The sequence below is a fragment of the Pristiophorus japonicus genome, chromosome 14 (genome assembly GCF_044704955.1).
Source record: "Pristiophorus japonicus isolate sPriJap1 chromosome 14, sPriJap1.hap1, whole genome shotgun sequence".
NCBI classification, from domain to species: Eukaryota; Metazoa; Chordata; class Chondrichthyes; family Pristiophoridae; genus Pristiophorus; species Pristiophorus japonicus.
Window position 1 is genome coordinate 98,128,887 of NC_091990.1, and position 24,093 is coordinate 98,152,979.

Consider the following 24,093-nt stretch of genomic DNA (forward strand, 5'->3'; position numbering starts at 1 on the left):
TACCTTGCTCTCCGGGTGTCAGGTTATCAATTAACATTGGTATCAACAGGCAGGCCAGCTATTGCACTATTTTTAACATTGGGTTTAAGTGGCTTTGATGGTGAGTTATTAAAAGTCTAGAGATTTGATCTCAAGCTGAGAAATATAGTGCAGAAAAGAGTGCAAAAGTTTGTCTTTGTCTTTTATCTGCTTTGTTATAGTTAAAGCACTGGAGGTACATTAACATACTCCGATGTCCCACTATGCCACCTCAAAATACTGATTTTATTTATATAGTGAGGATAAAAAGCTTTGTATTCCTCTTCCCCCCCCCCCCCCCCTCAATCTTTCCCATGTTTCTCCAGTTCATACAGTGCATTCGGCAAACATAGAAACTTAGAAAATAGGTGCAGGAGCAGGCCATTCAGCCCTTCAAGCCTGCAGTTCCTCTCCTTGTAGAACATGAAGAGTCCATTCCTTCCGTTGACTGGTACAATCTAGTGCCAAATTTTTGGAGGTATCAGTGTTTTTTGGAGCTAACTTAATTTTGCAAGTTTTTCCAAGGGTATAATGCCATCCTTAACAGGTAATGGCTATTTTTGTTAAATAGCGTTTTTATGATACCACTCAGGGTCAAACTCAACTGTAGCACCACTTTTGCCCGTTTTTGCGAGTTTTGCCAATAATGCTTTTTTTCAAAAATGGTGCTGGGGTCTGCCTTGAAAAACCTTACCTTACCAAATGGGAGTCCCATCGAAATCAGCATTACCCACACCATCTTTCTAAACCGAACTGAGTTATAGCTTTTGGAGTGCGGGGGGAAAAGACAAACTTTATTCCAGTTGAAAAGTGAAATTGTAAGAGGGGGTGCTCAAGTTCCACCACTCCCACCCAACTTTTGCCATCCCGTCTCCTTTGCTGCTTCGGGCAGGCTCGAGGCACACAGCATCAGCCCGCTGGCTGGCAGGATCGCTCCCTTGGTCACACATGGGCGCTCGGCTTCCAAAGAAGGCCAGAGGGGGGAAGGTTGAAGCCGAGCACCGAGCTCCTGTGTCCGGCTGAGGGAGTGATTCTGTCTGCTGGCGCGCCGACCCTGTGTGCCTCGAGTTCGCCCGGTGAGCAGCGGAGGAGACGGGATGTCAACAGTTTGTTGCAAATTTGTACATTTTCACCTCGCCAGTGTTGATTTTCTATGTTGTATTTCTAGCCAAAATCTCTGCCGACTCGCAATTGTGCGTCACGTTACTCTGGAGACCTAAAAGCTTCGAGTTGAGTGTTGCGCATACGCAGAGCGAGTCTGATCGACCAGGGCATCAACCTTTTGGAGGGAAGGCTGTGCTTGCTTTTCGTGAGTAATTCGGGGCCAATTCTGACAATGCCAAATCTGCTGCATTCATATTGTATGCTTGCTTTTCGAAGGAAAAGACTAATTCGGCAGCAATATCTGAGGCATCAGAGAGCTCACAGAATAGTGCGGGGGGAGGCCTTAGCCAGATTGTGTGTACAGAGAGAGGTGATCATACCTGCACCTGAGTGAGGCAGTGTGTGTCAGAATGCTGCGCTTTCGAAAGGAGGTGGTTGCAGAGATATGCGAGAGTGGAGGCTGATGACAAGGAGGATTTGGAGGACGAGGAGGAGCAGCAGCAGCAGGAGAAGGACGAGGAACCCATACCACCATTTCAACCCACAGGATGACGATGGTGGAGGAGGAGCCCTCGTGGACCTTACGCCATTTGCAAGAGCGTTGCTTCAGCAGCTAATGCTTGAACGCTTTGCAGCATGAAGGCTGAATGGCACGTTTGATCATGTATCTCACCATGTTGACTATTTGCACCTGTTATTCTGAAAAGATTATGTACATGTGTTGGTTTACGAAGAAATAATGTACGTGATTTCAGTTTACTTGAAATAATATATGAAAAATAATATATGAAAAAAAATTACGTTTATTAAACATTTATACACTGTATTGCATTTTAATAAAAACATTTATATCAAACTTTAAACTTTTCAATTAAAATCACTGAAATAACAATAAAAGAAGAACAAAGGAACAGCACAACAACAAAACAACAGCCGCAGCAAACTTTTGCTGCAGCCGTCTCTCCTTCCCCCTTATTCAAACACAACTGTGCCACGTGCCCTTCTTACCCTCTCCCCTCTTGTACTTACCACTACCCTTGGCCATTGACGCAGCCTTAACCCTATTGCCGGTGACCCCAAGGTATTTGTTACTGTCTCGGGTACGGCGCTGCACCTCTTGGTTAACAGACACAGGAGACGGCAATCTGGAAGGCCTGGCTTGGGTCTCTTCGGCCTTTTCAGGCTGTGGATCAACCAAGGTTAGTCTGGGGATTGGAGTGGGAATGGCATCAATTGACATCAAAGACAGCCTGGGTGTGTTCCTGTATTGCACCAGCTATTTCGGATATTCCCTCCTCAGGGCCCGAAATTGGTGGACATACCACCTGTGGACCGCCAAACTTGCCAAATTGATCGAAAAATACCTACATACCGCCCGGCAGAAAATTCATCAGTGGCTTACCGCCGGGCGGTATGCATACCGTCCGCCCATGCACACCATCGACATACTGCCCAAAATTGCAAAATTGATCACTTACCACCGACATACTACCGATCTTGCAGACCGCCCTGGAAAAGGTGGTTTTAAGTCGCTCTTCAGTTGGCGGTATGCATCCTTACCTGTAAAAAATGTTTTATCTCTCACCTCCACCCCCCCCCCCAGTCACTACCACCACCCCCCTACAGTGATCTGTTCTCTCCCCCCCTCCCCACAGCGATCTCGCCCCCAAGAAGTAATCTCCCTCCCACCACCCCCCCAAGCAGCGATCTCCCCCCACTGTGGCAATTTTCCTCTTCACTGGTATCTCCTCCAATTACAGCGATTCCCCAACCCCCCACATACCTGCACATCGCTCTCAGGCCGGCAGTCTCTGTGGATTCTCGTCGGTGCCTATTGGGGGCGGAGCTTCGTAGCAGCATGCGCGTGCACACAACTTGGGACTCGAAGATTCCCGAGTGAAAAGGACTCACCGCCGGCACACCACCGGCTGCACTCCGCTTAGCATACCGCCGAGTAAAAAGTGACCAAAATCGCGCACGCTCCGCCCCGGCGGTACCCAGCGGTATGAAATGACATACTACTGGCATACTGCTGAGAAATGGGCGGACGATCAATTTCGCCCCCCTAATCTCTCCTGACAGTGTTGCTGCCATTCCTCGCGTAAGTCCTGCTACTTCTGCCGACAATCCCACTATTTCTCCCCTCAGCCCACCCATGGTCTCAATGGGTGATCTAGTTAGCTCAATGCTCTCCCCACTCATTCCCATGAGCTCTGCCACCTCCTGTGAATCATGCATTTCAGGAGAGCGCTGTTGAGCTCTCCTTCCCCTCGTCCCCCGTATCCTGGGTGTGGTGTGCTGCAACCCATTGGGACCCACCACGATCTCAGAGGCTGGACAACTACGAAATGTCCCTTTGGTCGTAGCGTCCTCGAAAGGGCTTGGTACATGCCTGTCCGGCAGCACCTCCTCCAAATTCAATGTCACCGTCTCATTAACACTGATGTCTTCCTGCTCCCCCGATTCTCCTCTTCATCCTCATCCTGGTCCTCATCGTGCTGTGGAAGATCTTGAATATGGACGAGGTTGTTATTCTCATCATCCACTGGTTGTGGTGCCGCGGCAGGGAGGTTGCCCTTCATTAATGGATGCGTGTGCAACATCTGCAAAATATAACAGAACAGACGATTGGTTATCAGCAGGGGAGGGGGCAGGGTGTCATGAGTAGGCTCACATAGCACAGGCTCATTTGAAGGACCATGATGAATGATCACACATTGCATAAACCGAAGCATAGCTGGTGGAGAGTACATCCCATTTAAACCGAAGCGTAGTCCACATAGTACTTAACATTTAGCCAACCCAGACTGGAATTTGCAGGATTTACCCTCTCTCGGGAAGCTGGGCCCAGTTTGTGCAAGGGTGATCGATCTTCTGGAGCCAGCACCAATCATACCGGCGACCCTGATTTCTAATGGTGTAAGTGGGTGCATATTTGGCACACCTCCGCCAGTTTTTGTCCGCTCTCAATTGTTGTGTGACAACTTCTTCTGCAAATATGAAAATACAACTTTTTAAGAGAGGGGCCTTCTGCTGTTGTGGCACACACCAATAGTCACATTTACAATTGTACTCATTGCAGTGCATACATAAAGATATTACACTAACTACTTGGCCAAGGCCCTGCCACTTCTTACGGCACTGCTTGCCGTCCCTCTGGGTGGATGCCACTGCCGAATACTCCTCTGCCACTTGATCCCAAGCTTTATTCATTGCTGAGGGTTTCGGCTTGCCGGGACCCTTGTTACCAATCTGCTTCCATCTCCTTTCAGTGGCATCTACCAGGGCCTCACTGTCGTCCACAGTAAATTTCTTGGCCCTTTTCCTTTCAGATTCAGTCTTCATTGGATGAGTTCTCTGGATCTCCTGTTTAGTTTTGCAGCTCCCCGATTTCACAGGTACAGATCTGCTAGAGCTCTTTAAAAATGGCAGATTCGTCACGTGGGGGTGGAAAACGGGAGGTTATTATTGTGCATGTGCACAGAACAGGCGCTATCAATTATCTCTACCCACAGAAGCTAAGGTCTTTCTGCGCGGAGTCAGATTTAAAACAAAAATGGTGAAACTTTGGATTTTTTATATTTGCCGCTACCTCGGTTTAAAACATCGACCGTTAATCTTAAATAGCGCCAAAAAAAGTCCATGTGGAATTTTGGACCTCAAATTTGGTGGTATGGCTATGGCTTTGAAGCTTCAATTAGGTTTCTCATTTATAAAGGAAAAGCAAAATCAGGGGACAAACATCCCTTGTTTAAGGATATGCTGCAGAACTTCCATTCTGGTGAATGTCATATCTGTCTATCTCTGAAAATATTTCAGTTAAACATTCCAACTTTTGTGCTTCAGTCTACTGGGGAGGGGGCAGCCAAATAAAACCTGATATTTTGTGCTATACTTGGAAAGGCCAGTGCTCTGTCTCCTTCTTGAGAGAAGAAATGAGAAATGATCGGCTATGAGGGACATAAGGTTGCACCAAAGGTACTTGGGGGCAGGAGAAATATGTGGAAGATCAGAGCTATAGGAAACGTCAGAGAGGAGAGACAGGGGGCATCAAAGACAAGGCATCATCAAATATATTGGGAGGATATCAGTGCCTTGCTGAGAGGGTAGGGTCCGAAGCAAAAGCACTAGGAGGCGAAGGATCAGTGGTATATAGGGGCTTGGAGATAAGAATAATACTGAACCAAATCACTATAGTTTTAACCAGAGATAAAGCCCAGTCTTCAAATGCTAGCTCATAGAATCATTACAGCACAGTAGAAGGCCATTTGGCCTTGCGAGAGCACTTCAGCTAGTCTCACTCCCCCTCCTTTCCCCGTAGCCCTGCAATTTTTTTTCCCGTCAGGTACTTATCCAATTCCCCTTTTGAAAGCCTCGATTGAATCTGCTTCCACCACCCTCTCAGGCAGTGCATTCCAGATCCTAACCACTCGCAGTGTAAAAATGTTTTTCCTCATGTCGTCTTTGGTTCTTCTGCAAATCACCTTAAATCTGTGTCCTCTGGTTCTCGACTCTTCTGCCAGTTTCTCTATCTACTCTGTCTAGACCCTCCTGATTTTGAACACCTCAATCAAATCCCCTCTCAATCTTTTCTGTTCTAAGGAGAACAATCCCAGCTTCTCCCATCTATCTGAAGTCCCTCATCCCTGGAACCATTCTTGTAAATCTTTTCTGCACCTTCTCTAAAGCCTTCACATCCTTCCGAAAGTGCGGTGCCCAGAATTGGACACAATACTCCACGTGACCGAATCAGTGTTTTATAAAGGTTCATCATAACTTCCTTGCTTTTATATTGCCTTTCCTCCTTCTTTCTATCAAAATATATCACTTCGCACTTTTCGGTCTTAAATTTAATTTGCCACATCTTCGCCCATTTCACCAGCCTGTATCTGTCTTCTTAAAGATCTTTGATCACTTCCTTGTATCACTCTCCACCCATATCCCCCTTGCTCCTCCCGACCCTACTTCCTTCTATGTCCGCCCCTGGAAAAAGCTCTCTCCCAATTCATTTACAACTGTACTTTCAAAATCCCAACTGTCCAGCCTTTGGCCTTCCATTCACCATGACATTTCTGCAGCCATCGATCTGCTCAACCACACCCTCACCTCTAGCTTTGATGCCCTAGTCCCCATTAAAATCAATAATCTCTCTCACCCTGGCTGTTCCCCCTAGCCATTCCCTTAAGCCCTAGGGATGCAGAATTGAATGGATATGTCAGACAACTGGTTTAGCTATTCACCGCTAGATCTCATAAAGCACTGTTGGGTCCTGCTCTCTTCTGCCTAAACTGTTCTCTATTCCAGGATTATCCTGGAATGCAAAGATAACCCTTGGCTTTTTTCCTATACTGCAAAACCATTTTCTGATACCCCTCTCCCCGTCTCCTCCGCCCTCACCTCAAACAATGTTAGAGGAGCTCGTGGACTTCTTTGTCATTAAGACTGAGACCATCTGTTCAGCTGCCTCTACCTCTTCCCTCCCTTCCCCTAGCCCACCCGGCCAAACTTTCTCTAAGGTTCCCCCCTGCCCTAGTCCTAAATTTGCATCTTTCATTTCTCTCCTATCACCCCTCAAACCCTCTCCGAGCTCATCTTGTCCATGTGAATCAGGGAGAAAACTTTCCATTGGTTGGAGTCATACCTAGCAGGAAGATAGTTGTGGTTGCTGGATGTCAAATCACAGCCCCAGGATATTGCTGCAGGAGTTCCTCAGAACAGTGTTCTCAGCCCAACCATCTTCAGCTACTTCATCAATGACCATCCCTTCATCATAAGGTCAGAAGTGGGGATGTTCACTGATGATTGCACAGTGTTCAGTTCTGTTCACAACTCCTCAGAAAATAAAGTAGTCTATTCCCGCAAGTAGCAAGACCTGGACTGATAAGTGTCAAGTTACATTCATGCCACATAAGTGCCAGGCAATGACCATCTCCACCAGCGAAAGTCTAATCACCTCCCCTTGACATTCAATGGTATAACCATATTTGAATTCCCCACCATCAACATCCTGGGGGGTCACCGTTGATCAGAAACCTAACTGGACCAGCCACATAAATACTGTGGCAACAAGAGCAGGTCAGAGGCTGGATATTTTGAGGCGTGTGTCTCACCTCCTGACTCCCCAAAGCCTTTCCACCATCTACAAGACACAAGTCAGGAGTGTGATGGAATACTCTCCATTTGCCTGGGAGTGCAGCTCCAACAACACTCAAGAAGCTCAACACCATCCAGGACAAAGCAGCCAGCTTGATTGGCACCCCATCCCCCACCTTCAACATACACTCCATCCACCGGCACACCGTGGCTGAAGTGTGTATCATCTATAAGATACACTGCAACAACCCTTCTTCGGCAGCACCTCCCAAATCTGTGACCTTTACCACCTGGCAGGACAAGGGCAGCAGGCGCATGGGAGCACCATCACCTGCAAGTTCCCCTCCAAGTTACACACCATCCTGACTTGGAAATATATCGTCGTTCCTTCACCGTCACTGGGTCAAAATCCTGGAACTCCCTCCCTAACAACACTGCAGTGGTTCAAGAAGGCCGCTCACCACCACCTTCTCAAGGACAATTAAGGATGGGCAATAAATGCTGGCCTTGCCAGCGACGCCCACATCCCGGAACGAATAAAAAAAAAGTCCCACCTCATGCTCCCTCAACCCTGTTCCCACTAAACTGCCAACCACCCAAATTCCCTTCCTGGCTCCCATGTTAACTAATATTGTTAACCTTTCTCTCTCCTCAGGTACTGTCCTCCTCCCCTTCAAAGCTACCGTCATCTCCACCTCCTCAAAGAAACTAACCCTTGACCCCCACCATCCTTGCAAACTACCGCACCATCTCCAATCTCCCTTTCCTCTCCAAAATCTTTGAACGTACTGTCGCCTCCCAAATCCATGCCCATCTTTCCCGAAACTCCATTTTTTAATCCCTCCAATCAGGTTTCCACCCCATCACAAGAGGAAACGGCTCTTATCAAAGTTACAAATAACATCCTATATGACTGTGACAATGGTAAACTATCTCTCCTCGTCCTTCTCGACCTGTCTGAAGCCTTTGACACGGTTGACTGCACCATCCTCCTCCGACACCTCTCCACCATCGTCCAGCTGGGTGGGACTGCACTCACCTGGTTCCATTCTTATCCATCTAATCGTAGCCAGAGAATCACCTGTAATGGCTTCTCTTCCTGCTCCTTCACCGTTACCTCTGATGTCCTCCAAGGATCTATCCTTAGCTCCCTTGATGTCATATTTGACCCCGAGATGAGGTCCTGACCACATATCCACGCCATCACTAAGCCTACCTATTTCCACCTGTGTAACATTGGCCGTCTCTACCTGTTATGTAATGATGTGTGTATCGTCCCAGTACCTTAAATGTAATGTAAGTACTATGCCACACCACAGAGGGCGCTGCGGTGGGAAACCCTGGTAGTACCTGTAACAAGGACTATATAAGGCTGACCACCACACCTGGGAGGCACTCTGGAGCTGAACAATAAAGGACGAAGGTCACAGCAGTTAGATTAACACCAGACCGTGTGGAGTCAGTGATTTGTGTGCTACATACACCACATTGGCAACGAGGAAGCGGACGAACTCCACGCAACCATGGCTACTCTGGGCTCGCTAAAGGATTTTACCGTGGGCAATGATTGGGAGGCCTTTACGGAAAGGCTCGAGTACTACTTCACAGCAAATGACCTGACGGAGGACACATACGCAATGAGAGAGATGCGTAAGGCGATATTGCTCTCCAGTTGTGGCGATAAGGTTTACTGTCTCGTCAGGAATTTGCTGGCACCTGGGAGCGCCAGGGACAAGTCACACGAGGAGCTGACTGAACTCATTCGTGACCAGTTGAAACCGAAGGAGAGCATCCTCACGGCCAGATACAAATTTTACCATCACTGCAGATCTGAGGGCCAGGATGTCACCAAATATGCTGCGGACCTCAGGAGACTCGCGGCGCTGTGTGATTTTGGGGCACACCTTGACGAGGCTTTGCGGGACATTTTCGTTATGGGGATTGGCCACGAGGGCTTCCTTCACAAGTTGCTGGCCACGGAACCCGCAGTCACTCTGACAAAGGCCATCGCCATCAGCCGGGCATATATGACCTCGACGTGCAGCACCAAGCAAATGATCCACACAGTCTTGAACCCGGCAAGCACTGTCCACAGGATAGCGCCCACCACGGACAAAACTGCAGAACATGACTCTGCCCGGGGCAGAGAGCACGGACCTCGGGATCCTGGAGCTCAGAGTCCGCCAAGGGGGGCCATGCTGGCGCTGTGGAGGAAGCCATGGGGCTCACCGGTGCAGGTTTGCGGAGTATACGTGCAATACCTGCCACGTTAAAGGCCACCTTCAGCGTATGTGTAAAAGAAATCGGACTCACCATGTGGCTGAGGAGATGGGGGATGATCCACTGTTCAGCGAGGAGCAGGTAGAAGAAGATTAGGTGCTTGGACTGTACACGTGTACCGACGATTTTCCCCCAGTGATAAGTGAAGTAAAAATCAACGCGTCCCAGTGAGTATGGAAGTGGACACGGGCTCGGGTCCGGCGTTGATGAGTCGGAGAACTTTTGATAAACTGTGGATTAACCCAGCTGCACGACCCAAGCTGGTCCCGGTCACGGCGAAGCTGCGTACCTATACCAGGGAACTAATACCTGTTCTCGGCAGAGCGATGGTGCAGGTATCCCACGGGGACGAGACGCACGCTTTACCTTTGTGGGTCGTTGCAGGCGATGGGCCGACACTCCTCGGCCGGAGGTGGATGGGGATGGTCCGTGGGAGCTGGGAAGACTTCATTCCTCCACAGGCTGCTGCTCCCCGGGGTGCTGCCGTGCCCCGGGTCCCCAGACAGCAGCGCCGACCGAGCTGGAGCTGCAGCCTCAATCCACCCACAGGCAAGTCCCAGCCCCGGACCTCACACAGAGACCCTGCAGCCTCAGCCCCCACAGGCAAGTCCCAGGCCCGGATCTCACACAGAGACCCTGCAGCCCCAGCCCCCACAGGCAAGCAGCCCTGCACAGAGGGGCCTAGTGGGGGCGGGCGGGGGGGGGGTGAGCCGGCGGGGCGTTGCGGGCGGGGTGCTGAGGGATCCAGGGGCCGGTGGTTCAGAAGGGCCCCGCAGAGGAACAGGCCGTTGGGTGGGCCCCGCCGAGGAGCTGGAAGCGTCGGACGGCCATGGCAGCCGCAAGGGAGGCCACTACGGGGGACGCGACAAGTGCAGCTGCTGGAGAGGCCACGGCGGCCGCAGGAGAGGCGGCAAGTCAGGTGGCAGCGGAGGGGAGCGGAGGCTGTGATGGCGGAGGGCATCCGGAGCGGCGGAGAAGAAGATGGTGGGCAGCATCGTGTCGGAGCTGCAGAGCATCAAAGATGGCGGCGCCCAAGGAGAAGCCTCGTGGAATCCTCCTGCATCAAAGATGGCGCCTTAAAGAGGAAATGCACCCGGGAGTCTAAAAAGGGCCTTACAAAGAGGTGGTCCCCACAAAGGACTTCTGTTTGGCAGAGCGAGTCTAAAATGAGCTATGTTAATGTGAGATAGTGAATTTATAATAAGAATTACTTTTTTTATGCTGAATGGCCACTGTATTTGTGTAAAATAATGGATGAAGTACAATTAATGATAACGGCTAACAAGGAAATCAAGGTTCCGCTACCAGTCAATAACCAGTTAATGTACCAGATAATATGGACCATACTAACGCACTGTCTATGCCCACCTGCCTTCCGTTGGACAAGTGTGATGTTATGTAATGATGTGTGTATCGTTGTCCTGCGTCCAGGTGGGGGGGGGGGGGGGAAACGGCGATGTTATGTAATGATGTGTGTATCGTCCCAGTACCTTAAATGTAATGTAAGTACTATGCCACACCACAGAGGGCGCTGCGGTGGGAAACCCTGGTAGTACCTGTAACAAGGACTATATAAGGCTGACCACCACACCTGGGAGGCACTCTGGAGCTGAACAATAAAGGACGAAGGTCACAGCAGTTAGACTTACACCAGACCGTGTGGAGTCAGTGATTTGTGTGCTACATACACCACACCACACTACCCCTGCCTTAGCTCATCTGCTGATTAAAGTCTCATCTATGCCTTTAATACCTCTAGTCTTGGCTATTCCAATGCATTCCTGGTTGGCCTCCCATTTTCTACCTTCCGTAAACTTGAGGTCATCTATAACTCTGCTGCCCATGTCCCAACTTGCAGCAAGTTCTGTTCACCCATCTCCCTGTGCTCGCTGACCGACATTGGCTCTCGGTTAAGCAACACCTCGATTTTAAAATTTTCATCCTTGTTTTCAAATCTCAGCAAGTTCTCACTCCTCCCTATCTATGTAATCTTCTCCAGCCCTACAACCCTCCGAGATATTTGCGCTCCTCCAATCCTGGTCTCTTTTACATCCCCGATCTAGGTGTTTAAAATGACAAGATGATTTGATAGGGTAGATACAGAGAAGCCATTTCCCCGATGCGGGAATCCAGATCAAGGGGACGCAATCTTAAACTTGGAGCTAGGCCATCTCAGCAGGGATGATCCAGTTTTCAGTTCAGAAAGCTGGCTGAATGCCAAACCAAAGTGAATTGAGGATCTGACACCTAGCACCAAGCTAATGCTTAATACCAGTCCAATCCCTAATGTTATTTTGATGGTATAATACTTAAGCTGTTTTCTGATACTGAGCTAATGATATCCCAGTGTATTCTTCATATACCTTGTTAATGTGTCTTCAAGTATTTGAGTGCATCATAAATGACTGTTGGCGAAAGTGCCCCAATTATAGCATCCATGACTATAATCCATGATTTGGCGTCAGTTTTAATGGAGATACTTCACTGTGGTTGGTGGGATCGCTCCGCCTCCACAGTATTCTCTTCCTCTTACTCTTGAGTGAGAGAAACAAAGAGAAAACCAAATTTCTACAACTAGGAAAAGAGAGAAGAAAATGGAAGCAGAATGAAAAAAACATAAGTAGGTGTAATGAAAAAAATATTTTAATGCCACTTTTACACTGCACTGAAAGAAGCATTGTGGCTAAATAGATTTTTGTCTGTGTTGAATTCTCGAACTTGTTTTTTTTAAATTGCTACAATCAGCAAATAAATTGATTAAAACAGAGTACTTCTCGAAGGAACTACATCAGTTCAGATCCAGACAAACTGGCTACGATGTTTTTCATAATCTTTATCCAGAGAGTGGTGAGAATGTGGAACTCGCTACCACACGGAGTAGTTGAACGAATAGTTTAGATGCATTTAAGGGGAAGCTAGATAAGTGCATGAGGGAGAAGGGAATAGAGGGTTATGCTGACAGAGTTAGATGAGGAAGGATGGGCGGAGCCTCGAGTGGATCATAAATTTCGGTATGGGCTGGTTGAGTTGAATGGCCTGTTTCTGTGCTGTATGATAGAGAACTGGTTGACAGACAGGAAGTAAAGAGTGGGAATAAACGGATCCTTTTCAGAATGGCAGGCAGTGACTAGTGGGGTACCGCAAGGTTCAGTGCTGGGATCCCAGCTATTTACAATATACATCAATGATTTAGACGAAAGAATTGAATGTAATATCTCCAAGTTTGCAGATGACACTAAGCTGGGTGGCAGTGTGAGCTGTGAGGAGGATGCTAAGAGGCTGCAGGGTGAATTGGACAGGTTAGGTGAATGGGCAAATGCATGGCAGATGCAGTATAATGTGGATAAATATGAGGTTATCCACTTTGGTGGCAAAAACAGAAAGGCAGATTATTATCTGAATGGTGACAGATTAGTAAAAGGAGAGGTGCAACGAGACCTGGGTGTCACGGTACATCAGTCACTGAAGGTAGGCATGCAGGCCACAGTCGACAATAAAGAAAGCAAATGGCATGCTGGCCTTCATAGCAAGAGGATTTGAGTATAGGAGCAGGTCTTACTGCAGTTGTACAGGGCCTTGGTGAGACCATACCTTCAGTATTGTGTGCAGTTTTGGTCTCCTAATCTGAGGAAGGACGTGCTTGCTATTGAGGGAGTGCAGCGAAGGTTCAGCAGACTAATTCCCGGGATGGCAGGACTGACATATGATGAAAGACTGGATCGGCTAGGCTTATACTCACTGGAATTTAGAAGAATGAGAGGGGATCTCATAGAAACATAGAAAATTATGACGGGACTGGACAGGTTAGATACAGGAAGAATGTTTCTGACGTTGGGGAAGTCCAGAACCAGGGGTTACAGTCTAAGGATAAGGGGTAAGCCATATAGGACCGAGATGAGGAGAAACTTTTTCACCCAGAGAGTGGTGAACCTGTGGAATTCTCTACTACAAAAAGTTGTTGAGTCCAGTTCGTTGGATATATTCAAGAGGGAGTTAGATGTGGCCCTTATGGCTAAAGGGATCAGGGAATATGGAGAGAAGGCGGGAGTGGGATACTGAAGTTGCATGATCAGCCATGGTTATATTGAATGGCGGTGCAGGCTCGAAGGGCCGAATGGCCTGCTCCTACACCTATTTTCTATATTCGATGTAATTCTATGTAATAGGGCAGGCCATCTCAGCAGGGGTAATCTTCAGTTTTCAGTTTATTATAAAGCTGAGTGAATGCCAAACCAAATGAATTGAGGATCTGATACCCAGCATTAACCTAATGCTTAATACCAGTCCAAATCAGTGAACTCAGAAGTTTCAAAAGTTCAAGTGGTTAATGGCTGGAGAAGTTGTATTCAATGATAAGTATTTAGGCCATTAACAAAGATTAATGATCATTAAATATTGATGGCCATTTGATTTAATAAATCGCGTGAGATGGATTATTTCAGGATCTGCGTATGCTCACTAGTCCCATGGTCACAGTTTAGTGTGTAAGCCCCAATTGGGGCTATTAACTTTGATTGACAGCTATTCTGAGATCAAGGGAAAGAGGGCAAGGACCTGATTGGTTGGAGCCCTCCATGATTGACAGCTTGATAAGCAGAAACTTCATCTCACAGATTTATATGGACAGTCTGAGAATCAAAGAGAGCAGTCAGTATGTGTGCAGCTCACAGCCAACACCTACAAGGCTACTTGGTTTCAAAGTTAACATTCTTCCAGGGAAGCAGTGTGGGTTTACAGTAAGTGAACTTTTATTTAAACATCCATGTTCAGAGAGAAAGAGAGTTGCCATCTTTGTTGTTTTATATATTGAAGAGTGTGGGTAAACATATATCTCATTGTGTACTGTTTGTTCATCTTTCTTATGTAAGTAAAGTCACTTGGCTCAAAGAGAATATGGCCTGCCTCCAACTTGTCTCTGTTATCTTCATATTTCTGTCAATGACAGAGGTAGGAGTGTTTACCCAATTTACCATTCAGAGAGAAGGGAGTTCATGTGGTGGCACATGATAAATTGCAAAAGCTGTACAGGTTTTCTTTGTTATGGTCCCTGGGTCTTGCTATTGCTTACCTAGATATTGGCCCTCTTGTATGGCTCAGAGACATGGCCCATGTATAGTAGACAACTCAAGACGCTGGAAAAATATCACCAACGATGTCTCTGCAAGATCCTACAAATCCCCTGGGAGGACAGACGCACCAACATCAGCGTCCTCGGCCAGGCTAACATCCCCAGCATTGAAGCACTGACCACACTCGATCAGCTCCGCTGGGCAGGCCACATAGTTCGCAGGCCAGACACAAGACTGCCAAAGCAAGTGCTCTATTCGGAGTTCCTTCACGGCAAACGAGCCAAAGGTGGGCAGCGGAAATGTTACAAGGACACCCTCAAAGCCTCCCTGATAAAGTGCAACATCCTCACTGACACCTGGGAGTCCCTGGCCCAAGACCAGCCTAAGTGGAGGAAGTGCATCCGGGAGGGCGCTGAGCACCTCGAGTCTCAACGCCGAGAGCATGCAGAAATCAAGCGCAGATAGCGGAAAGAGCGTGCGGCAAACCAACCCCACCCACCCCTTCCCTCAACGACTATCTGTCCCACCTGTGACAAAGTCTGTGGGTCTCGTATTGGACTGTTCAGCCACCAAAGAACTCACTTCAGGAGTAGAAGCAAGCCTTCCTCGATTCCGAGGGACTGCCTATGATGATGATTGGACAGGTAAAGGTGCACTCCAGAAGATAGGGGACATGAGGTCACTTCAGGAGTGACTAGTGATATATTCCTGTGGAAAATCCTATGTAAACATTACTATGGAGATTCTTATGTTAAAATGTCTACTGTCGTGGTGACACTTTCTCTGTAATAATTCTTTCTACTCCAATAGATGGTACTCTAATAAGATTTCCAATGATGACTGAACTGTAACACTTTCTAGTGCAATCACATCCTTCCTGTAATGTGGTGACCAGAACTGCACACAGTACTCAAGCTGTGGCCTAACTAGTGTTGTACACAGTTCTAGCATAACTTCCCTGCTCTTAGCCTTCGCTAATAAAGGAAAGCAACCTGTAAGCCTTTTTAACTACATTATCGACCTGTCCTGCTACCTTTAAGGATCTGTGGTGTAGGCAATTTTAAATGCCCTTGTTTACTTAGACTCGACTGACATAAACGACAAGGATACTCGTTTTAGTAAACCAGAACAATTTATTAAACACACAGCATGCATTATACAAACGGTCGGTAATGAATTGGTTAGAACACAGGCTTTAATTCCTGTACAACCAAGGACGACGGAATGTGCTGACGTGGGATGCTCAGCTGGTCACCCTCTCTTCTGTCTTCCTCGAAGTTGTCTTCTCTGTGTCGTCAGGGGGTCTCAAAGTTGACTTTCTTATACCTTTCTTCAATATGCAATCGTCATGTTCCCTGGTCTTTCAGACAGAAAGCATTGACTAGCAAACACAATTACAATCGTTGACTCCGTAAGGCCATTAACAAGACTGGCCTTAAAGATCGTGTCTTTGTGTCCTACAGACAGAAACCATTGACTAACAAATATGATTATAATCATTGACTCAGTAAAGACATTAACAAGACTGGCCTTTGTGATTGTTGATTCAGTGAAGCCATTAACCTTTTACAGTGGACATATACTCCAAGGTCCCTCTGTTACTCCATACCTCTCAGTATCCTCCCATTTATTGTGTATTATAGCTTATGGTCTACAGGGCTGTAGTGATACCTGCCCTCCTGTATGGCTCAGAGATGTGGACCACATACAGTAAACACGTCAAATCTCTGGAGAAATACCACCAACGATGTCTCCGCAAGAACCTGCAAATCCTCCTGGGGGACAGATGCACCAACGTTAGTGTCCTCGATCAAGTCAACATCCCCAGCATCGAAGCACTGACCACACTCGACCAGCTCTGTTGGGCAGTCCACATTGTTCGCATGCCTGACACAAGGCTCCCAAAGCAAGCACTCTACTCGGAACTCCTACACGGCAAGCGAGCCCCAGGTTGGCAGAGGAAACACCGTCAAAGCCTCCTTGATAAAATGCAACATCCTCACTGACATCTGGGAATTCCTGGCCCAAGACCGGCCTAAGTGCCTAAGTGGAGGAAGAGTATCTGGGAGGGCGCTGAGTACCTTGAGTCTCGTCGCCAAGAGCATGCAGAAATCAAGTGCAGGCAGCGGAAGGAGCGTATGGCAAACCAGACTCCCCACCCACCCTTTCCTTCAATGACTGTCTGTCCCACTTGTGACAGAGACTGTAATTCCCGTATTGGATTGTTCAGTCACCTAAGAACTCACTTTTAGAATGGAAGCAAGTCTTCCTCAATTTCGAGGGACTGCCTATGATGATTTCCTTGCCTTGTTGCCCCACCCCAAATGCATTACCTCACACTTTTCCAGATTGAATTCCATTTGCCATTTTTCTGACCAACTGGCCAGTTCATCGATATCTTCCTGCAGCCTAGAGCTTTCCTCCTCACTGTCAATCTCATGGCCAATTTTTGTATCATTTGCAAATGTTTTTATCATGCCCCCTACATTTAAGTCTAAATCATTAATATATACCACAAAAACTAATGAACTGAGTTCTGAGCTCTGTGGAACCCTACTGGAAACAGCCTTCCAGTCACAAAAACTCCCCTCAACCATTACCCTTTGCTTCCTGACACTGAGCCAATTTTGGATCCAATTTGCCATTCTCCCTTGGATCCCATGAGCTTTTACTTTTTTGATCATCCTATCAAGTGTGACCTTGTTAAAAGCCTTGTTAAAATCCATGAAAACTACATCAAACACACTGCCCTCATCGACCCTCTTTGTTACCTCCTCAAAGAACGCAATCAAGTTAGTCAAACACAACCTTCCCTTAACAAATCCATGCTGACTGTCCTTGATTAATTTGTGTCTTTCTAAATGAAGCTTTATACTGTCCTTCAGAATTGATTCCAGTAATTTTCCCACCACCGAGGTTAAACTAACTGGCCTGTAATTGGTCAGTTTATCGCTTCCTCCCTTTTTAAACAATGCTACAACGTTAGCAGTTCTCCAATCCTCTAAAAATGAAAAGAGTGGATAAAGTAAACGTTGGTCCCCTGGAGGATGAGACTGGGGAATTAATAATGGAGAACAGGGAAATGGCAGAGACATTGAACAAATATTTTGTATCGGTCTTCACGGTAAAAGACACTAAAAACATCCCAATAATGGATAATCAAGGGGCTATAGGGACGGAGGAACTTGATACAATCACTATCACTAATGAACTAGTACTCGGTAAAATAATGGGACAAAAGGTGGACAAGTCCCCTGGACCTGATGACTTATATCCTAGGGTTTTAAAAGAAGTGGCTGCAGAGATAGTGGATGCATTGGTTGTAATCTACCAAAATTCCCTGGATTCTGGGGTGATCCCAGCAGATTGGAAAACTGCAAATGTAACGCCCCTATTTAAAAAAGGAGGGAGACAAAAATCAGGAAACTATAGACCGGTTAGCCTAACATCTGTTGTTGGGAAAATGCTGGAGTCCATTATTAAGAAAGCAGTAGCAGGACATTTGGAAAAGCATAATTCAATCAAGCAGAATCAGCATGGTTTTATGAAAGGGAAATCATTTTTGACAAATTTGCTGGAGCTCTTTGAGGATGTAATGAGCAGGGTGGATAAGGGGGAACCAGTGGGTATTGTGTATTTGGATTTCCAGAAGGCATTCGATAAAGTGCCACATAAAAGGTTTCTGCACAAGATAAAAGTTCACAGGGTTGGGGGTAATATATATGCATGGATAGAGGATTGGCTAACTTACAGAAAACAGAGAGCGGGGATAAATGGGTCATTTTCCGGTTGGCAAACAGTGACTAGTGGGGTGCCGCAGGGATCGGTGCTGGGTCCTCAACTATTTACAATTTATATTAATGAATTGGATGAAGGGACCATGTGTAACGTAGCCAAGTTTGCTGATGATACAAAGATAGGTGGTGTCATGTATGTATGCTTGGGGTTACTAGCCATCAGGTGGCGCCACTGTTGGAGGTCATTGGGCTGTACCCACGTGTGTGCGACCCAGGTATAAAAGGCAAGCCATCATGTAATGTAATCACTCTGGGCCCGAATAAAGCAGAGCCAGGTTTGTACCTGTGTTAGTTTACAGTATTCAGTCTATCGAGTTATTACATACATAACATTTGGCGACAAGGTAACTTAAGAATCTTTGCATGCAAAAATGAGCACAATTGGAATTCTGGAGAGGTTCGTGGAGAGAGAGGACTGGGCAGATTTTTTAGCTCGCCTGGACCAGTACTTTGTGGCCAACAAAATGGAGGAACCCATTGACGCAGTTAGGCGCAGGGCAGTCTTCCTCACGGTCCGAAAATCTATGGACTCATAAAGAGTCTTCTCTCACCTGCAAATCCAACGGACAAGGACTATGAGGAATTGTGTGCTCTGGTACATGACCATCTCAAACCAGAAGGAAGCATCACCATCTCACGATATCGATTCTACAAGCACGTTCGTTCTGAGGGCCAGGATGTGTCGGAATTTGTTGCCAACCTAAGAAGTCCAGCTGGATTGTGTAAGTTCGAAAACGCGTTGGGAGACATGCTGTGGGACTTCTTTGTAATCGTCATTAACCATGAGGTGATCCTGCGTAAGCTACTGCCGGTGGAGACGCTGGATTTGAACAAGACAATCACGATTGCCCAGGCATGCATGACGACGGACAAAAACTTAAAGCAGATATCATCGAAAAATTGGAATTCGGAATGTACTGTAAACAAGGTTGTATCGTTATTTGGCAGAGCTGCATATAGCAGGGCCTACTCGACTGCGTATGCGAAACCTGTGGCTGCCCAAAGTCCGCCAACGGGAACAAATCTAATTTCACAGTGTTGGCGTTGTGGGGGCAGTCATCGGCCTCATCAGTGTCAGTTTAAACAGTACATTTGTAAAGGCTGTTGGAGACTGGGGCATCTCCAGCACATGTGTCGGCAACTGAGCAAGCATGCTGCGACACACCATGTGGAGGATGATGACCAGAATAGCGCAGATCCGGATATGCAATCCGAGATACCAGAGGAGAAAGTGTAAGGACTGTATTCGTTCCTAACAAAGAGCCAACCGATAATGATTAACGTGAAATTTAACGGTGTGCCGGTACTGATAGAATTGGACACAGGTGCGAGTCAATCAATAATGAGCCAGAGGACATTCAACAAGCAATGGGATACTAAGGCTGTGAGGCCTAAGCTGAGTCCAGTCAATGCCAAGTTGCTTACATACATTAAAGAACGCATAACGGTGATTGGCAGTGCAGTAGTCAAGGTGTAATATGATGGTGCGGTTCATGATTTACTGTTATGGATTGTTCCAGGCAATGGTCCAACGCTGTTCGGCAGGAATTGGCTAGATAAAATCAAATGGAATTGGAACGATATCAAAGCGTTGTCGTCAGAGCATGATATTCCATGTGCTCAAGTTCTGAGCAAGTTCCCCTCATTGTTTGAACCAGGCATCGGCAATTTCACGGGAGCCAAGCTGCAGATCCACGTGGACTCGGACTTGGACTCGTCCATCATAAAGCTCGGGCGGCTCCGTACAAGATGAGGGAGAAGGTCGAAATCGAACTGGACAGACTCCAGCGTGAAGGGGTCATATCACCAGTCGAATTTAACGAATGGGCCAGCCCCATTGTTCCTGTGTTGAAGAGTGATGGCACTGTCAGGATTTGTGGAGACGATAAGGTTACGATCAACCGAGTTTCGAAACAGGATCAATACCCGTTACCGAAGGCTGATGACCTGTTTGCAACGCTAGCCAACGATGTGACTTTGGCCTACATGACACAGAAGCCGGTCGAGACGTCAAAGAAACTTATGTGCATCAACACTCATAAAGGACTGTTTATCTACAACAGGTGTCCTTTCGGAATTCGCTCGGCTGTAGCCATATGTCAGAGGAACATGGAGAGTCTGCTGAAGTCCGTCCCTAGAACGGTCATGTTCCAAGATGTCATCCTGGTCACAGGTCGTGACACCGCTGAACATCTGAACAACCTGGAAGAGGTTCTACATCATCTGCACAAAGTGGGACTCAGACAGAAACGTTCGAAGTGCATCTTCATGGCACCAGAAGTCGAATTCCTGGGGAGGAAAATTGCTGCTGACGGCATCAGGCCCACGGACTCGAAAACCAAGGCCATCAAAAATGCGCCCAAGCCTCAGAATGTGACGGGCTGTGTTCGTTCCTTGGTCTACTCAACTACTTCAGTAATTTCCTACCTAGATTGAGCATTTCTTTGGAGCCACTGCACATGCTACTAAGAAAAGGCAACAACTGGATTTGGGGTGCGTCTCAAGATAGAGCTTTTGAGAAAGCTACTAATCGGCTTTGCTCTAACAAGCTACTGATTCATTATGATCCATGTAAGCCTCTAGAATTGGCCTATAATGCTTCGTCATATGGAGTTGGTTGCGTGCTCCAAAAACGAATGAGTCGGGTAAACTACAACCTGTTGCGTATGTTTCTAAAAGTTTGTCAAAGGTGGAAAGAGCCTACAGCATGGTAGAAAAAGAAGCATTAGCCTGTGTGTATGGGGTTAAAAAGATGCATCAGTACCTGTTTAGTCTTCGGTTTGAACTGGAAACAGATCACAAGCCACTCATTTCATTGTTTTCAGAAAACAAAGGTATAAATACCAAAGCATCGTCCCGCATCCAGAGGTGGGCGCTGACATTACCTGCCTATGATTCTGTCATTCACCATAGACCTGGCACCGAGAATTGTGGAGACACCACAACCTGCAGACCTACTGTTAGTTATGGATGCTTTTGAAAGTGAAGGAACCCCTTTCACGGCAGAACAAGTTAAGACCTGGACCAGCCAGGACCCTATTTTATCGGTTGTGAAACATTGTGTCCTTAGTAGTGATTGGTCTGGCATACCCAAGCAAATGGGTGATGAGATCAAACTTTACAACCCTGCAAAGCTGAACTATTCATTCAGTCAGATTGCTTACCGTGTTGTTATGCCTGAGAAAGACAGAGAGAAATTTGTACATGATCGACATAGCACTCATCCCAGTATTGTCATGATGAAAACCATTGCCAGGTCTCATGTATGGTGGCCTGGAATTGACTCTGATCTGGAATCATGTGTGCATCAGTGCAACATTTGCATGCAGCTAAGTAAAGCACCAGCGGAATCGCCTCTGAGTCTGTGGTCGTGGCCATCTAAACCATGGTCCAGGATCCACATCGACTTTACATGTCCCTTCCTGGGAAATATGTTTTTAGTTGTGGTGGATGCATATTTCAAGTGGATAGAGTGTCCAATCATGTCATCCAGTACATCCACAGCTACCATTGAGAGCCTTCGTATCATGTTTGCCACACATGGTCTGCCCGTAATCGTTGTAAGCGACAACGGACCTTGCTTCACTAGTCTGGAGTTTGAAGAGTTCATGAAACTCAATGGTATTAACCATGTGAGGTCAGCACCATCCAAACCCGCATCTAATGGTCAAGCAGAGCGTGCGGTCCAAACCATCAAGCAGAGTCACCATCATCATATCATCATAGGCAGTCCCTCGGAATCGAGGAAGACTTGCTTCCACTCCTGAAGTGAGTTCTTTGGTGGCTGAACAGTCCAATACGAGAGCCACAGACTCTGTCACAGGTGGGACAGATAGTCGTTGAGGGCAGGGGTGGGTGGGACTGGTTTGCCGCACACTCCTCTGCTGCCTGCACTTGATTTCTGCATGCTCTCAGCGTTGAAACTCGAGGTGCTCAGCACCTTCTCGGATGCACTTCCTCCACTTAGGGTGGTCTTGGGCCAGGGACCTCCAGGTGTCAGTGGGGATGTCGCACTTTATCAGGGAGGCTTTGAGGGTGTCCTTGCAGCATTTCCACTGCCCACCTTTGGCTCGTTTACCATGAAGGAGCTCCGAGTAGAGCACTTGCTTTGGGAGTCTCGTGTCTGACATGTGGACTATGTGGCCTGCCCAGCAGAGCTGATCGAGTGTGGTCAGTGCTTCAATGCTGGGGATGTTAGCCTGAATGAGGACGCTGATGTTGGTGCGCCTGTCCTCCCAGAGGATTTGTAGGATCTTGCGGAGACATCGTTGGTGATATTTCTCCAGCAACTTGAGGTGTCTATGTACATGATCCATGTCTCTAAGCTATACAGGAGGGAAGGTATTACTACAGTCCTGTAGTCCATGAGCTTGGTGGCTGTTTTGAGGGCCTGGTCTTCAAACACTCTTTTCCTCAGGCGGCCGAAGGCTGCACTGGCAGCGGTGTTGGATCTCGTCGTTGATGCCTGCTCTTATTGATAGGAGTTATGGGAGGTGGTCCATGGTGTCCAGGGCCGCGCTGTGTATCTTGATGACTGTGGGGCAAAGCTGTGCGGTGAGGACAGGCTGGTGGAGGACCTTTGTCTTACGGCTGTTTAGCGTAAGGCCCATGCTTTCGTACGCCTCAGTAAATACGTCGATTAAGTTCTGGAGTTCAGCCTCTGAATGTGCACAGACGCAGGTGGCGTCTGCGTACTGTAGCTCGATGACAAAGATTGGGATGGTCTTGGATCTGACCTGGAGACGGCGCAGGTTGAACAGCTTCCCACTGGTTCTGTAGTTTAGTTCCACTCCAGCGGGGAGCTTGTTGACTGTGAGGTGGAGCATGGTGGCGAGGAAGATTGAGAAGAGGGTTGGGACGATGATGCAGCCCTGTTTGACCCCGGTCCGGATGTGGATTGGGTCTGTGATGGATCCGTTGGTAATTATCACGGCCTGCATGTCATCGTGGAGCAGGCGGAGGATGGTGACAAACTTTTGGGGGCATCCGAAATGGAGGAGGACGCTCCATAGGCCCTCGCGGTTGACAGTGTCAAAGGTCTTTGTAAGGTCAAAGAAGGTCATGTATAAGGGCTGGCGCTGTTCCCTGCATTTTTCCTGTTGCTGTCGTGCTGCAAAAATCATGTCCGTTGTGCCCTGTAGGGGCCGAAATCCGCACTGTGACTCTCGGCCACGGGAAGGAGACGATTGAGCAGGATTCTAGCGACGACTTTCCCAGTGGCTGATAGCAGGGAGATTCCTCTGTAGTTGCCGCAGTCGGACTTGTCCTCTTTTGCTGTCCAAACCATCAAGCAGCTTTTGAAATGTGTAACTCAAGGTTCACTGCAGACTCGCTTGTCATGCATATTGCTTAGTTACAGGACAAGACCCCACACGCTTACTGGGGTTCCCCCTGCTGAACTATTGATGAAGAGAGGTCTCAAGACCAAGCTCTCTCTTGTCCACCCTGACTTGAACGATCATGTTGAATACAGACGTCAAAGTCAGCAGTGGTATCATGATCGCGCTGCTGTGTCATGCGACATTTCTATTAACGATCCTGTGAATGTACTAAATTATGGTCAAGGTACCAAGTGGATCGCCGGTACTGTTACGGCCAAGGAGGGTAACAGAGTGTTTATCATCAAACTCAAGAATGGGCAGACATGCAGGAAACATGTTGATCAGATAAAGCTGCGGCACACGGATGAACCGGAACAGTCTGAGGAAGACACATTCAGTGATCAACCAACC